Below are 14,987 nucleotides of genomic sequence, written 5' to 3'. Positions count from 1 at the left end.
GGTTTACCCTTTTGTCTAAAGTTACCCCTCATACGATGACGTCATTTTCAGACTGCGGAGTCGAGTCACCCCGCCGTACTTTGCGTGGCAGCTCCACTACGGATGAGGATAAGAATGATGGTCTTTGTGTGATGCGAACTTTTTCTTACTCTTTCGTACTATTCCAGTTCAAAAATATGAGAGAGGAGCGAGCCATCATTGTGCAAGGGGGAGGGGCAGTTCAACATTGGGGGTGGGTGGGGCAGGAGCCTCACAGAAGAACGCAAATCGACACCCGTGACTCGGGAGCCCAAAATTTCAGCGCCGTGCTCACAACTGTTGGTACATTGTTCTGGAAACCCTTTGTTGAGCGCATGTGTCCCGTGGAAGGGTGAGGGCTCAAACAGCCGGTAAATGTCGCAGACCAGCCGGGCCCCGTCATGGACCGTGCGGCGGAGCTGGAGCAGGAGCTGGACGACATGGAGTCGCTGGAGGCCGGGCAGCAGGTGATCCTGCAGCTGCCGGACCAGGCGCGCGATGGCGCCGACTCCGTCATCATGGAGGTCGTCCGTGTCGACGGCAACCAGATCCACTTCATCGCGCCAGGTGCGGAGCGCTAGGGCTGGGGGACGGCGCAGGTCACGAGGTGTCGCCAGGTGCGGAGCGCTAGGGCTGGGGGACGGCGCCCGGTCACGAGGTGTCGCCAGGTGCGGAGCGCTAGGGCTGGGGGACGGCGCCGGTCACGAGGTGTCGCCAGGTGCGGAGCGCTGGGGCTGGGGGACGGCGCCGGTCACGAGGTGTCGTCAAGTGCGGAGCGCTGGGGCTGGGGGGCGGCGCCGGTCACGAGGTGTCGCCAGGTGCGGAGTGCTGGGGCTGGGGGCGGCGCCGGTCACCAGGTGTCGCCAGGTGCGGAGTGCTGGGGCTGGGGACGGCGCCGGTCGCGAGGTGTCGCCAGGTGCGGAGTGCTGGGGCTGGGGGGCGTGCCGGTCACGAGGTGTCGCCAGGTGCGGAGCACAGAGGCTGGGGGACGGCGTCGGTCACGAGGTGTCGCCAGGTGCGGAGTGCTGGGGCTGGGGGGGCGTGCCGGTCACGAGGTGTCATCAGGCTCGGCCGTGGGCATGTCTATTGTCGGCGGCTCACCCCGCACGTTGAATGGGACCCGTCCGATGTGTCGGCAGGGGTGAAGACCGTTGGTCGGCCAGCATTCTGTTTGGGGGCTCTAGCTGCTCGTGAGGTTTTTAAGACTTTAACGTAGGGATTTCGGCGTTGTGTGGAATGCGTTAGCCTAAAATCGCGCTGCTCTCCCCAGTGACGTCAAACTTTTCCCCTGTGCGGGCCATCACCATATTACCACCAGTTTAAAAGCTAATAGAATGCTGCTGGTAAGAGCTCTTTATCACGGGGTGATATTTTCTCCCATGATTATATGGGCTCATTCGTGTCTTTTTCGTGGCTATTTTATGAACATTTCATAAAATAATATTGCATTATCATCTGATCTATTTCATGGTTTTGCGCTTGAAGGCTGAGTCATGATAAACCTTCCGGTGACCTGAATGTGCGTAATCTGCTGTCTTCACGACAGCGTCAACTCCCTGCCCTCTGCGTAGTCAAACAATGGACCACAGCCTTCAATGACGACGTTGCTCGGTCTTCACTATGAAGCAAGGCATGCGGTCCGCCTCGCCCGCCCGAGTCGTGTTCAGCGTGGCTCGATTTAACCTGCCGCCCGCACGGGCATGGTCAGACAGCACCGATCCGGACCCGGATCCGGATCCGGACCCGGAGCCGGTGGCGGTGGAGGGGGCCGATCTGAAGCCGGTCCCGCCCGAACTGAACCTGCCCGGATCGGCGGCCGGCGCGGCCTCCAACGACGACGACGACATGGAAGAGGTGAGGGGCCCTCGCGCGCGCTCTGCGGCTCTGTCGGCTGCTTGAGGCCGCGTACTGCCGTCGAACGGCGCGGCCAGCTCGGTGGAGGCGGTCCTGCGCGCGGGTTGGCCGCGGAGGAGCGCGACAGGGAGGGATGGCGGGATGATCGAGGCTCGCACGCACACCGTAGTGGTTTTTTTTTTGCGAGACGACTGCTGCTGCAAAACTGCTGCCGACAGGCCTCTTCGACACCGATTGTACACGACAGCAGCCACAGTTAAGGTTTCTACTGACAGTCCTCATGCGGGACAATCAATGTACACCATGAGAGTTTACTGGTACAGATGATGTAGCATGACGATAATTTTGCCTGTGGCAATACTAACGTTTAGCAGCGATGGTGCTTGGTCATGATGCGTTGTCCACTGCAGCCGTTTGCTGAAGGAATTTTGTTTGTATGACTCCCGTCGGGCAAAACTGTAGTTGCAGATGTTTTAGCCGTGGTGGTAGTTTCTCTGCAGAGCTATGTCGGGAGTAGTTGTGACGTGGTGTGGGTATCGAGTAGAAGTTCTGCAAGTAAGATCTAGTACCCCCGTAGTTCTCTCATAACAGGGTGAGAGCGTTTCATAGAGTTGTAAGCCGAGTGGGACACTGTATGTGAATTTTACGTCTTCTTTGCAAGTCATCCCCTATCTATTTCACTGATATTTGAACTGGTATCAGCGCTTTCCTCGCACCAGTGCATGGATATTCCTCAACACAGGCCACAACGTAAAGCGGTGTTACCTCGTCACCAAAAGCATCGATGTTTGGCGCTTGTGTCGCAAGCACCAAACCTCACGCAGTGGGGCCGAGAAGGCGACCACCACCGCCATCACACGGACACACCACTGGAGCGGGGCTCCAATCACACGCGTGCCCTGCGCCCCGCCCCGTCCCGCCGCCCCGGCGACACCGACGCCCCCCTGCGGCCGACAGGTGGAGGTGGAGCGGTGCTTCCTGTGCCGGCGGCCGGCCACCCAGTCGCTGACCTGTCTGATCCTGGGCCGCACCGGCGGCACGACCTGCTCGCTGGCCGAGCGGCTCAGCGGCTGCGTGGCGCCGCGCAAGCTGGACGTCAGCACGGCTGACGGCGTGTGCCGCCCGTGCGTCGCCCTCATCGACACGGCCGACCAGCACTACCACCAGTACCAGGCGAGTGCGCCGACACCGCGCGGCGCTGCTGATCGGGCCGCGCGAGTGCCAGCCCTGGCCGGCGTCAGCTGATGTCTGGCGTTACGTGACTGATCTGGCGAGGTGTCTGACGTCACAGAGATAATCTCTCGAGGTATCTGATGTACAGAGATGATCTGTCGAGGCGTCTGACGTCTCGGGCTGGTTACTCGGCAGCTGGCCAGCCAGGGGATTGTCCAGCTGCTGCAGGACAGGGAGGAGCACCAGCAAGGCCGGGCGCGACACTTGGACGGCGACGAGTCGGAGGAGGCGGGACCTGCAGAGCCGCCTGGTGAGAGGCCCAGACACATACAGACACTTGGTGAGAGGGAACCCTAGCCCCATGGTGTCGCCTGGTGAGAGGCCCAGTCTGACAGAGACACTTGATGAGAGCCCCAGCCCGATGGTGTCGCCCGGTGAGAGGTCCAGTCTGACAGAGAGACACTTGTTGAGAGCCCGGACCCCATAGTGTCGTCTGATGAGGGACGCAGTCTGACAGAGACGCTTGGTGAGAGCCCCAGCCCCGTGGTGTCGCCTGGTGAGAGGCCCAGACGCATACAGACACTTGGTGATAGAGAGCCCTATGGTGTCGCCTGCTGAGGGGCCCAGTCTGGCGGAGACACTTGGTGAGAGCCCCAGCCCCAAAGTGTTGCCTGGTGAAAGGTTCGGCCTCACAGACACTCGATAAGATCCCCAGCTCAATATTGTCGCCTGGTGAGATGACTAGCCTTAGTGTCAGGAGGCCGGCCCAAGAAAGGCTCTGGTGGCGGCTCAGTAGACCTGTCTTGAGCAGCTGCCTGCGCACAATGCTCACAACTGGAGCCTGCCATGGGGAGTCACCTGTGTATCGTCCGGCAGCATCGCGGCCGTCCAGCGGTCTGGAGGAGCTGGACTCGGACGACACGGACTGGACGCCCCAGGGCGGGCCCACGCCGCGCTCCTCCCGCGAGCGCGCGCCCAAGCCGCGCCGGCCCTGGTCGCCGGAGGTGGCCGGCCGGCCGGCGGCGGCGCCCCGCACCGGCCCGGCGCCGGGCGCGCCGCCCCGCGGACGCGGTCGGCCCCGCAAGCACCCGCTGCCCGCCACGCCCACGGTACGCCCGGCCGGGGCGAGGCGCAGACGGCAGCCTCGCCGTCACCTGCGCAGTGGCAGTGTGCAGTGGCACATGCGCCACCTGTCCGCAGGGGGAGTATTTTGAAGTCACCTCGGCATTCATGGTGTCATAATGACGTCATTTAAGTCCTGTCATTCCATAAGTCACGCGGCGATCAAGGCCAAGAAAAACAGAATTGTCGACGCGTTCATATCTGGCGATTGTGAGCGCGCTTTCCAGATATAATTGTTGTCAACTGGCTCTCAATCAGTTTTGTGCAAGGTACGGTGGCGTAATGAAACCGTGACGCATTGAGGAGAATATTTGCTGAACAGATAATTTCACTGTCTATATCAGTCTTTCACTTGAAAAGCATGCCATTGGTTATAAGTGAGCTTGTTTCAATGCTTGATTCAATCTCTTCAAATGTAAAGCATTCCCTTTAACGGTGACAACGGCTCCGGTGAGGCCGCGGGAGGGGAATGCGCTGAGAGGGAGGCTCTCCGATTAGTACGAGGAGGTGGGGCTTGGCTAGGGAGCGGGACGTTACGGGTGTGCTGAGTTCTGCCTTCAGTGTCACCAGATGGTGCCTCCGGATCGTCTTTGCTTCAAAACTGCCCGGTTTTGTTGTATGCTTGAAGAAAACACCGATCTCCCTCCGGCAATGGTGTCACCGATATATTAGTGATGCACAAATCTAGTAATAATAACATATAATACTATGCATGACATAACACTTGGCCATGTGTTAGTGACAACCGATTAAACACATGTCAACTTTTACGTGTCACCCAAATCGAATCATATCGATGGCGTTGCAGGTGATAGAGTACAACGACATCGGAACACTTAAAGAGCAAGTGAAAGACATCAAGACGCCGAAGTTCAGCATCAAGGCCAAGCGGCCCCTAAAGGTGAAGCCACACAAGACTCATTGAGCGTGCGGTCATCGGTCGAGCGGGCTGACCCGCCCGGCTCTCGGCGGCCTGGCCAGCGCGTCGGGCCGAGCCGGGCAGGGGCGGCGCGTGACACCCGTCACCGTGACCTGTCACCGTGCCTGTCACCGGGACCTGTCGCCGTGACCTGTCACCGGGACCTGTCACCGTGACCTGTCACCGTGGGCTTATCATCGTGGTCTTCCACCGTGACCCGTCACCTAACCTGTCACCGTGACCTGTCACCGTGACCTATCACCGCGACCTGTCACCGTGACCTGTCACCGTGGCTTGTCACCGTGGTCTGTCACCGTGACCCGTCACCGTAGCCTGTCACCGTGACCTATTACGGTGACCTATTACCGTGATCTGTCACCGTGACCTGCCACCGTGCCTGTCACCGTGACCTGTCACCGTGACCTGTCACCGTGACCTGTCACCGTGACCTCTCGCCGTGGCTTATCACCCGTGGTCTGTCACCGTGACCCGTCACGTAACCTGTCCACCGTGACCTATTACCGTGACCTGTCACCGTGACCTGTCACCGTGGCTTGTCACCGTGGTCTGTCACCGTAACCTGTCACCGTGACCTATTACGATGACCTATTACCGTGATCTGTCACCGTAACCTGTCACCTGACCTGTCACCGTGACCTTTTACCGTGACCTGTCACCGTAACCTGTCACCGTAACCTGTCATCGTGACCTATCACCGTGACCTGTCACCGTGGCCTGTTACCGTGGCCCATCACCGTGACCTGCCACCGTGACCTGTCAACGTGACCTTTCACCGTGACCTGTCGCCGTGACCTGCCAAGGGACCTTTCACCGTGACCTGTCGACGTGACCTTTCACCGTGACCGGTCACCCCCCCCCCCTCCCTGACTCTGACGTTTCCACCGTGGCGTGCGCAGGCGGACCTGGAGAGGATCATCCACCTGGAGGTGCGCGCCGCCGACGGCTCCGGGCCGGGCCCGCTGGCGGCGGCGGCGGCGCGCCGCGGCCGCCCGCCCGCGGCCCGCGCCGGCAGTAGCTACGAGTGCCGCCGCTGCGACATACAGTTCCAGGACTCCCGGTGAGTTTGCTGTGGTGTTTGGCGTCCCGGCAGCCCGGCGAGGACCCTGTGACATGTCCTGTGGGGACTCCTGCCAAATCCGGGGTGACGCACCGTCCCAGGATTGCTGTCGAACCTACTGTAACACGCCGTCCTAAGGCTTCCTTTATGCCTACCAGCACACTGTTGTACTGGAATGGACTGGATTTGATTGGGCTGTGTTTTGCTTTGCTTTGCTTTGCTGTGCTGTGCTGTGCTGTGCTGTGCTGTGCTGTATTGTATTATCGGTCGCTGCAGTGTACTGAACTGTATTGAACTGCACTGTGCTGCGCTTCACTGTATTACGTTGCACTGCCCCGCGCTGTACGTTGCTGTGCTGTACTTTCCCACAGTACTGCTCCGGCCAAAACGTGCTGTGATATGTTTGGCTGTGCTGTACTCGACTGCACTGCACGAATCGTCTGCGCTGTGCCGTACTGTATCATGTTGTACGGTTCCGCACATGGCCTGACACCGTCCGCCCGGCCGCAGGGAGATGGTGAAGCACCTGCAGCAGCACGTCAGCAAGCCCTGGTGCAAGCGCTGTCGCACCGAGTTCCCCGACCGGGCGGCGCTGCTGGAACATCGGGCGTGCCTGCCGCCTGCAGCATCGCTCCGGTCCGTACCGCCGCCGCTGACCCGGCGCAGTGCGTCACTGCGTCGCCCTTATGGCCGGGAGGTCGTGGGTTCGAGACCGGCCGCCGGCCAGACTTTTTGGGCTTGATTTGTGTGGAACTCGGCCACTTTTGCACCTCGTGTCCCTTCAGGTTTTTTCTTGTGTGGAGGCGCTGACGATGGGCCTGGTTGAGTCTGGCGTCCGGTACGGGTCGCTGAGTCGGATTCTCTATCGTGATGGCGTCAGTGATAGCCTCACCAGCTCAGGAATGGTCAGAGCATGATCCACGGTCTTCTGTTGCTCATGTTGGGGATTCGGGATGTTCCCCATTGGTGGAATGCGTGCTTGGGCTGTCTGCCTCCCCTGTTGACGCGTGTGGCGTGTTGGAAGAGTGGTCGATTAGTGCAACCTCTACGGCATGCTGCAATCGTTTATTCTTTGTTGTTTATTGTGTATTTAGGTCATAAGCATTCTACAGGCAAAACCCAATTACGGAAGCAGTCCAGTTTTAATACAATCACCTGGATTACGCTGCCGGTGCAGTGACAAGGCGTGATCGGGTGCGGTGCATGTCGCCATAGCATATAGACATCCTCTGCTCATTGAGACTCGGCTAGGACGCCGCCCCTTGATGCAGTCTGGTGCAGCACGCATCACCGCAGTGTGGCGCGGTGCAGTGCGGTGCAGTGACGGCGGCCGTGCCGGCAGGCGTGTGTACCATCTGCGACCGCGAGGTGCAGTTCCACCGGCACCACATGAAGCGGCACAGCGAGATGGTGGCTGAGGGACTGCTGGAAGAGGTTTAGCTGGCTGCTGCGCCTGGATCGGGCTGGATATGCCCCGATCGGGCTAGATTGGTCCGGGCTGGTCTGTATCGGTCCGGTTCGATTCAGATCGGTTTGCTCCCGTAGCCGTGCGGGGGCGGGGGGGGGGGGGAGGGGGGAGGGGGGCAGGGTGCGTGGTGGTCCCCAGGCGGGCGCCGCTCGCGGCTCGATGTCTCTCCGGTGGCTGGGGTGTCTGGCTAGCCCAGGGCTGCTGGAGCTGACTACGTTTATATCCTGTGGACAAAACGTCTGTTGCTCAACCCACGCCGTGGAAAGAACTTCCGGACACGCGCCCTTTTCTCATATTCTTTGCCTCCTGTATATGTGCTGTGTTGGTGGTGAGGGGGGGGGGGGGCGGAGGGGTGGCGCCACTCCAGTGGGCCAAGCTGTCACCGCCGGCGCCGCCTTCGTCACGCCTCACCGGCAGCTGCACGCGCGCCGGCCGTCAGAGAGACCCGTGCCGCGCCGCTCTGACCGTGTGGGTCGGCAGGGGGCGCCCATGCCGGAGGAGCAGGACACGCTGCCGGCGGGCGCGCTGCAGCGGCGCGTCGGCAAGTACCTGGCCGGCGGCGTGTGCAGCATCTGCGGCGAGCACGTGCCAGAAAAGCTGCGCAAGCACGAGCGGCTGCACAACATCACGCACACGTGCCCCATCTGCAAGAAGGTGTTCACGCGCCGAGGACGTGGTTGCGAGGACACATCAAGGTGAGGGCCGGCTCCAGGGAGGCTCGGGAAGGGTCAGGGGAGATTGAGGGGCGGCTCCAGGAAGGATCGTGGGCGGCTCCAGAGGGGCGGGGCGGTTCCAGGGAGGGTCAGGGGTGACTCCAGGGAGGGTTACAGGTGACTCCAGGGAGAGTTGGGTGACTCCAGAAAGGGGTCGTGGGCGACTCCAGTGTGGGTCAGGGTGACTCCAGGGAGGGTCAGGGGTAACTCCAGGGAGGGTTAGTATCGACTCGAGGGAAGGTCAGGGTTGACTTCAGTGTGGGTCAGGAGTGACTCCGGGTGACTCCAGGGAGGGCCAGGGGCAGCTCCAGGACCGCTCGGGGAAGGTCAGGGGACATTGAGTGGTGGCTCCAGGGAGACTCGGGGCAGGCGTGTTGGAATGTTTATGTTCAAACATACATAGTTTATGCCGCTCATATGAACGACCAGGGTGTACCTTATCAAGCGCTTGCCTTCGTGTCTGTCCCTTGTGTCTCGTGCCTTGTGCCCCTTCCCTGCCCCCCCCCCCCCCTCGGCAGCGTCTGGCAATCGCTGTCCTGATCCAGCGCCACGCAGACGTCCGTCCGGGTGTTCGTCGTCACACTGCATTCCACGTGTGTTCTCAGCCGTGCTCGGCGCTGTTTGGTTTATAGTGCGTCTCTCCGTCTGACCAGAGGCGCTCGCCGCGCTGGGCGCCGCCCCACTGGAGTCTCGCTGGGCGCCGCTTCGCTGGAGCCCGCCGCGCTGGGCGCTCCAGTGGAGCCAGCCGCGCTGGACGCTGTCCCGCTGGAGCCCGCCGCGCTGGGCGCCGCCCCCACTGGAGTATCGCTGGGCGTCGCTCCGCTGGAGCCCGCCGTGCTGGGCGTCGCTCCGCTGGAGCCCGCCGCGCTGGGCGCCGCTCCGCTGGAGCCCGCCTCGCCACCGTGCGGTTCTGACGCCCCTCATGCCGTCTGTTTGCAGCGCGTGCACATGAAGGAGCGGCCTCACGTCTGCGCCCAGTGCGGCAAGACGTTTGTCTCCGTCTACAGCCTGCAGCGACACGAGATGATCCCACAACAACGAGTACCCGCTTATACTGCCAGGAGTGCGGCGAACGGCTTCCGCCAGAAGCAGCAGCTGACGGCGCACATGCGCCACAAACACGGCGTCGTCGACGTCGTGTTCGAGGACGTCCAGGGTAACGGCACGCGCTCGAACACGTGGGGCGCCGGCAGAGACCGAGGCTCCCGGTCTTCTGACGCGAGGTGGAGGCCGGGTCGCTGCTGAAATGTTGCGCTGGTGCCGCCAAGCATCCGGATTTGAGACGGGGACGACCCACGGTCACGACAGTGCGCGCGCGGATGAATAATGTGATGACGTGTGAGATGCGTCGCACCGTCAGCCAATGGCTGGTCACCGCGCCCCTGGGCCCACATATTCCGACTGTCAGCTAATGGCTGCTCACCGCGCCCGTAGGCCCACATATTCCCGACTGTCAGCTAATGGCTGTTCACCGCACTCGTAGGCCCACATATCCCGACGGGCGAGCAATGTCGCTCATGATGGGCGATACCCTGGAGGTGCTCTGTCACCGAGCCGTGTGACTCCGCCCTGCCGTGAGCCGGTGGCCTCTGACCTTGATCTCTGAGCTCCTGACGTGATCACTGGATGTTATGTGTGACCTTGATCCCCACCGGCCGCTGAACGTGACCACTGGTGGCCTTGACCGTGACCCCCATTAGGCCTCTGATTGACCCCTCACCCGGAAGTATGTCAGCGCCCCCCCTCCCCCCCCCCCCCATTGCGACCCTTGACCGTGGCCTGTGACGACGACGTCAGGCCTCGGCCCCCTGGGCGTGACCCGTGACCGCGTGACCGCAGGTGATGCCGGAGGGCTCGGCCGTGGTCGACGCCATGGCCGTGATGACTGACGGCGGCGTGTCGGTGTACCGCGGCGCCGTGCTCGAGCACGACCAGTACGACAAGGAGGAGTACGTCATAGCCACCAGCAGCGCCGACGGCGACGACGACGGCGTGCGCTTCAGCGGCGTTTCCGACGCGGAGGACCACATCTACCGCACAGCGCTGCCCCACGCGGCTGGTGATGGCGTGCATCTGGAGCACCAGTAACCGGCGTCGGAGGCTGGACCGGCCTCGAGAGCGGCGCTGTGGTGAGCCGGGGAGCGGACCGACCCGCAGGATCAGGTGGCGACGTCAGAGGCTGGACCGTCCCTGAGAGCGGCGGCTGTGGTGCGTCGGAGAGCGGACCGACCCGCAGGAATCAGGTGGTGACGTCAGAGGCGGGACTGGAGTGGGGGAGCGAGGAGCATGGTCAGGTACGGGTGTGGTTCCAGTGGCGCGGCGCGGTGCAGCTCGGCGCGGCGTCAGTAACGGGGCTGGGACGGAAGCTGCGAGGATGGGCGACGGACGCTGGACTCGAGCTGGGAAAGCAACCAGCCCTGCGCGGCCGGAACACTGCGGTGAAGGCTCGCTCCAACCGCACGTCACTTGTGTGTATCTGTCTGAAGGTGTCTGGTCGGCGCGCCTCTGGAAGCGAACGGCTGCCCGGTTCTGGCGGCTGTCCGGTCGTCTCACGGTGCTGGACGGCGCTCCTGGTACCAAACAGCTGCGGGGTGGGCGATGCGCGGTCGTTTTTTCATCGGTGATTGAGTGCTGACTTATCGAGGAGGCCATCTCTGGACGTGGGAGTAATTGTAGGCTCACGTGTGATGTTTCTTCCCACGCATGAGCAAACGGGGCGTGCGATGGGGTGTGGAAAGTTGGCGACGCGACTTCCGACAACTATTTGGCTGTCTTCTTGACGACATGCAAAGTTTTGAAATCTTTTCGTCCATTTTCTCCTTCGCTCACGTTGGTTTGGTTTGAACTTGCCTGCATGTACTCGTTATGCCAGTGTGCTGGGGTGGCTTCACATGGATCATGATGCGCACTTGACAAGTATATTCCGTTTCGCTGTACAGTTTGTGTTAACCCTGCGATCTCGCTCGGACTCGAATCCTGCTGGAGCATGATTGTTGCCTTCGTGCAGACGCACCGCGATTCTCGCACGTCGTCCTTGTAGCGGGCGCTGGGCGGACGCTCTGAGGTAATCAGCAGATTCGTTCTGCGCTAGAGTCGCCCCGCTGTTCCGCTGGGTGTCGAGCATGATATGCGGAGGCGGATCCAAAGAGGGAGGGGACATGCCTCCGCCCTTGTGGCCCGAAGGGGCCCATAGCCGGCTGATCAGACGCAAGTTTTTACACAAAACTCAACAAAGTTGGACGTCTTTTGGCTTACAGGTGACTAAAAATAGTCCAAAGGAACAGTGAGTGGTCCACGAGTAGACAACATTCTTCCTCACTGACTGAGAGGGTGGAAAGTGGGAGGTTTAAGGGTCATTACACTGTCCAGAGACCCCTACGCTGTTTCCGGGGGCTCTATATATCCGTTTGCAGGGTTAATCCGACCATTACGAGCCTTCTACTCGCCCCCTGATTGCTTGTGCACTTTCTCTGAGAGTCCCGCGCTGTTGCCAGAGCCCTTCGTTTTAGCGTGCCGGGGCACTTGTCGATCAGGGGCCTTCCACTGATTCCCTCCATTGGCCGGAAAGGCTCCGCACGCTATAGCCGGGGGCCCCACATGTGAACCTGCGGGATATTCTCGGTCGTTCAGGGACCCTTCATGTTGGTCTCGGTTGGCCCACCGACACTCGCGACAGGCCCATGGGCCCTCTACAATGGTTACGCCCTTCCCATCCCGCCATTTGCTTGGAGCCCTACGCTCTTGTCGGGGGCCCATCTGTTAACCTGCTCGGGCACACTCGATCGCTGAGGGGCCTTCTACATTGGGTCTTGGGTACCTCCTATTTGAATGGAGGGCCCTGTGCTCTTATCGGGGTCCCTATCCGTTAGCCTCTTCCGGCCCGCTTGATCGTTTGGGGCCATCTACACTGTGTTGTGAGTATTTCTTATTTGAATGGTGTGTCCTGTGCTCTCATCGGGGGCCCCTATCTGTTTACCCTGCTTCGGCTCAGTCGATCGAGATCCTTCCACATTGTGCTGCGAGTATTTCGTATTACAATGGTGGACACTACTCTCTTGTCGAGAGGCCTAGCTCTTAACCTGCTCTGGTCACTCGATCGTTCGGGGGGCCCCATATTGTGTAGTGGATTTTCAGTATCTAAATGGAGGGCCCTTCGCTCCTGGCGCCCCCAGCTGTCAACCTGCTCGGACGCACTTAACCGTTCCTTGGTTCTTCATATTGTGTGTTGGGTATTCTTATTTGATTGAACAGCCCTATGTTATTGTCGGGACCCCATCTTTAAAACTGCTCGGGCCAATAGCGGATTCGGAGGGGACGGGTGGAAGGCGCGGAACCACGCCTCCGGGTGCTCCAAGTAGGACTCTGAAGGGGTCCATGTTCTGCCGAACGGACGTAGTTTTCTAACATAAAACAACAAGTTGGACGTCTTTGGGCCCCCCCGGACGACAAAGAACAGTCACAAGCGAAAGTAAGAGCCCGTGAGCAGGTAAAGCGTTCGCTGATTGAAAATGTGGTGATTGGGAGGCATTTTGAGGCTTATTACGTTGTCAAGAGGTGTTACGCTGCTGCCAGGGTCCTATATCTCCCCTTGTCGGATCAGTCTGATTGTCCAAGGGACGTTTCACATTCGGAGATACTGAGGCAAGCATCAAACATGATGAAACAAGCTCACTTAATATTGGTATGGTTTTTAGGTGGAAAAGATCGCTTTTGACATGCGCAATTCTTTGTTTAGTTGTGGTATGTGTGGCAAGGTGCGCTCGTCGCCTCGCTGGGCGCGCCTCTGCGCAGCGGCTCGACCTTGAACGACCTTGACCACGTGACCTGGTCAGACGGCACGGAAAACCAGACGGAACGCCAGTCGACTGTAACCGGTGAGTGAGGATGATCACACCGGTGGCCAGCGGTTCGGTGCTGCAATGGAACGGGACCACAGACTGGTGGGGGAGGGAGGAAGATCTTGATGATTTTCTTCGCCGTATGGACGTATATCGCCCGTGTAGGCTAAGAGAAGAAAACAGTGGGCAAGGTACTGCTGGCCCTTGGCCCTCGGGGAAGTGCCATGTACCGACTATCGGAGGAGGGTACCAAGGACGTGCACAGCTTGAGGGTACCATTTCAATGGGAGTTCTGCAACTCTTTGAAATGGCATCAGGACAGTTACGAGAACTGCCGTAGGCATTCTGAGGAAACGCATTGTATGTTCATTGCGAGTTTACGCATGCTGTTTCGTGATGCATGTCCGGGTGCGAATCCTTCCTCTCCAGTATCAGCTACCTTGCCCAGAAGGCGTTTCTTAGAAAGCATCAGCCCCGCGGCAGCACCCCAGATCCACCTCTCGTTCCCGGATATGGCCGTCGACAAACTGCCGGACCGTGCTAAACCTGTCGACAAAGCTATTTCATCGTCGGCACTGCAATCCGCCCCCGTTCAAAACGTCGAAACTGAAGACGGTGAAATCGACGGCGAAATGTGTGTATATTATGTTTGATATGTGCGAAAATATGTGGCATTCTAATCTCATGTTGGCTAGCTCCCCCTCAGCATGACAAAGTAACAGTACAACAGCCTACAAAGTGTTTCACTAGAACGGCTACGCACTATTAAAGATAATATTTCGCATTTAAAGATATTGGGCAAGCATCAGATATGATGAAAAAATTACATTATAACCATTGGTGTGTTTTTAAGTAGAAAGGGCTGCTCTAGACAAAACCATTTCTCCGTTTAGTGAACATGCTCCCGGAGGCGTCATGGTTTGATCACATCATCGCACCTTGTACAGCATTGATTGAGAGGCAATGGGTGGCCGATATATTTGGAAGTTGTGCTCTCGAACGCCAGATATAAACAACCCGACCACCATATTTTTCTTCGCCTTAATCGCCGTATGGCCTACGGAATGGCAGGATTTGAATAACGTTGATATGCCATCGTGAACGTCAAGGTTACATTGAATGGCTCTCCCTGAAAAAGTCTCCCCATTTTCTCTGGCGTGTAGCTCAGAGATTACGCGGGGGGGGGGGGGTCGGGTATTAAGAATGATATGACTTTAGTAAACTGCACCGAAAGGTACCGCAGTAGGATGGATCTGCTGAACCATTATTACAAAGTGAGATGGTGGTTTAGAGTACGACCTATACATTTTCAGCACGGAATCCGACTCAAAATTTGTCCCAGCACAATTTTTGTTTTCTGTTTTGTGTATTGCATATTCCATTTCATAGCTATGCATGCGTTTGGAGCTTACGATACCGCACCAAAAACAATGTTCTGCTATTTGATTTTTTTCTCATGAGGCCATGCCGCAAGGAATTTTGGCTTTTGAGTCATACAATATTAGGTTTGTAGCTTTCGATGGGTAGCAGACCAACTTGACGTTGGGCATAGTCTCCCCGAGACCGGTTAATCAGCGGCGTCAATATCACGTTTGGGTTGCGTGGAACAAGCGTCTGGAGTTAATTTTGACGGGCAAAAATATGTCATATATAAAGGAGTTTAACCTTTATTACCTAAAGATACTTATCACATAAGGAAATAATTTTGTGGTTGTGGATATCAAGTCACTCCGCTGCATCTTCCATGGTGACGTCAATGCGCGAAAAGATCAAAATAGATAGTCTTGGTATGATGGTCAACTTT

At 58.8% G+C, this 14,987-nt stretch overlaps 1 long non-coding RNA gene across 1 annotated transcript; it reads left to right on the top strand.

The window, feature by feature from the left end:
- Window positions 1–6,772: 6,772 nt before the first annotated feature.
- On the top strand, window positions 6,773–8,281 carry LOC119114138 (uncharacterized). The gene is made up of 3 exons (XR_005095995.1): window positions 6,773–6,800; window positions 7,507–7,598; window positions 8,113–8,281. It is a non-coding gene; the product is annotated as an uncharacterized LOC119114138 (long non-coding RNA).
- The last annotated feature ends 6,706 nt before the right edge of the window (window positions 8,282–14,987 follow it).

Source organism: Pollicipes pollicipes, unplaced genomic scaffold (assembly GCF_011947565.3).
Source record: "Pollicipes pollicipes isolate AB1234 unplaced genomic scaffold, Ppol_2.1 Scaffold_7262;HRSCAF=8765_pilon_pilon_pilon, whole genome shotgun sequence".
NCBI classification, from domain to species: Eukaryota; Metazoa; Arthropoda; class Thecostraca; order Pollicipedomorpha; family Pollicipedidae; genus Pollicipes; species Pollicipes pollicipes.
This window is presented reverse-complemented; position numbering and strand designations above follow the sequence as displayed.